The sequence below is a fragment of the Anopheles coluzzii genome, assembly GCF_943734685.1.
Source record: "Anopheles coluzzii chromosome X unlocalized genomic scaffold, AcolN3 X_unloc_10, whole genome shotgun sequence".
In the NCBI taxonomy this organism is placed as follows: domain Eukaryota; kingdom Metazoa; phylum Arthropoda; class Insecta; order Diptera; family Culicidae; genus Anopheles; species Anopheles coluzzii.
Window position 1 is genome coordinate 1 of NW_026054420.1, and position 2,500 is coordinate 2,500.

A 2,500-nucleotide genomic window follows, 5' to 3' on the forward strand; every position below is an offset into this window, starting at 1 on the left:
CTCGAAACACTCCTATCCCGACGCACCAGCAACCGCAACACGATGCAAAATAAATTGCACGAGCTACTGATACTTGTACCATGCACGGTACACGGTACCAAAATATACCCCTGAAAGTGTGCAATTTGGTGCTATTCTAGGAAATTTGTTTGGGGAAGCCTAGCTACGCGTGTCGCACGTTGCATGGTCGTCGATCAGAGGCATGCAAAAGCACCTATCTAGGGGACTTACTTTACGTTCTAGTAGCAAGTTCGATTTTCCGGTCTAGCACGGCAGTACGCCTGCATGCATACACTCCATGTACCAAAAATGTATCAACCTAGGCGTTGCTCAGTAGCTTTTGGCGGCACATGTAAAAAGTACTCGAGTTCAGATTCTTGGAACTTTGCGTATTGTTCAAAACTTATAACGAAAACTAAATTATAAATGGGTAAAAGGCTAGGCGTTTCTCAGTAGCTTTTTGGCGCCACGTGGCAAAAGTATTCGAGTTCAGATTTCTGGGACTTAGCGTATTTTTCAAACCTGATAATGAAAATTGAAGTACAAATGGGGCATAAGCTAGGCGTTGCCTAGTTACTTTTTTCGCCACATGGAGGAAGTAGTCGAGCTCCAATTTCTGGGACGTAGCGTATTTTTCAATCATAATAAACCGAATCAAACATAAAAATCATGAAACTTACACCACGTCCCTAGGTTGTGCACAAAACGTAACGATATAGTGCCGGCGAGGTTAGAGGTGCACCAAAATTGTGTACCGATTAGGAAAAGTACTCTATGTTGCTATGACTTGGGTAAAAAGTGTTGATTAACTGCTGGTTACGATAGACAGTTGCTTATCGTACACATCGCAAACGAACACCCCTTAGTGAGCAGTAGCAGAAGTCGATGGAACAAAGCGAATGCATTACAAACTGATCAAGTAAAATAAGGAACGCTACGTACTAGGACTTCTTTCCAAGAATGGTGTCCGCGACGGGAGGGCAAGCGTCCTTCCCAGGTTTCCCTAGTAAACCTTGTATGGTAAACATACCCAAGCGTGTCCGTAAGCACGCAACGATAGTCACGAACGAGCACATACCTAGGGAAAGTACTCTACGTACTAGGACTTCTGTCCAAGAATGGTGTCCGCGACGGTCGGGCCCTGATTGGTACACAATTTTGGTGCAAGTGTACCAACATCGACATCTATGAACGCGTACGCTCGAGCTGCACCCTCCGTCTTGTACTTTCCCTGATCGGTACACAGTTTTGGTGCACGGCTATCCCGAAAGGCAACTTGTACCAACATCGACATCCATGAACGCGTACGTAGCGTACTTTCCCTGATCGGTACACAATGTTGGTGCACGGCATAGGAAATGGGCTTAAAATGGTCAAACTCAATCCATTTCCACTAAAGATAGTCAATAACAGCTGTGCCGATGAAGTAGGGCACGATGCAAGTCAATGTTATTTAATGAATTACATGTTCACCATACATTTCAGTACAAAATTGCTCGGTCAGACCTACAAAGTGCTATATCTCGAATACTAAACGTCGCAGATGGGTGTCGTAGAACAATTTTAAGTTCGTCTAACGATTCTACATCCGATTCTGGATAGTGGTTTTTCGACCACTTTTCAACATTTTGTGACACCCCGAACCTAGGGGCAGCTCCCTAGCTTTTTTCAAAAATGTGCACCGAACGGGCCAGAGAGCTCGAGTAGTCGAAAATTTTTTTTTTTGCTAAAACCCCTCAAAACGTGTCAGGAACGCACCCTAGATGATGAAAAGTGCAACCAGAATGTCAATCGACAACATGCCCGGGGGTACAAATTTGCTCTACGCGTCCCTAGGTAGGGTACTTTTTCATACAAACATCAAAGTGTACGGTGCACACAGTGCGCGGAACAAAAATTGCTCGGTCAGACCTAGGACGGGCCATATCTCGAATACTAAACGTCGCAGATGGGTGTCGTAGAACAATTTTAAGTTCGTCTAACGATTCTACATCCGATTCTGGATAGTGGTTTTTCGACCACTTTTCAACATTTTGTGACACCCCGAACCTAGGGGCAGCTCCCTAGCTTTTTTCAAAAATGTGCACCGAACGGGCCAGAGAGCTCGAGTAGTCGAAAATTTTTTTTTTGCTAAAACCCCTCAAAACGTGTCAGGAACGCACCCTAGATGATGAAAAGTGCAACCAGAACGTCAATCGACAACATGCCCGGGGGTACAAATTTGCTCTACGCGTCCCTAGGTAGGGTACTTTTTCATACAAACATCAAAGTGTACGGTGCACAAAGTGCGCGGAACAAAAATTGCTCGGTCAGACCTAGGACGGGCCATATCTCGAATACTAAACGTCGCAGATGGGTGTCGTAGAACAATTTTAAGTTCGTCTAACGATTCTACATCCGATTCTGGATAGTGGTTTTTCGACCACTTTTCAACATTTTGTGACACCCCGAACCTAGGGGCAGCTCCCTAGCTTTTTTCAAAAATGTGCACCGAACGGGC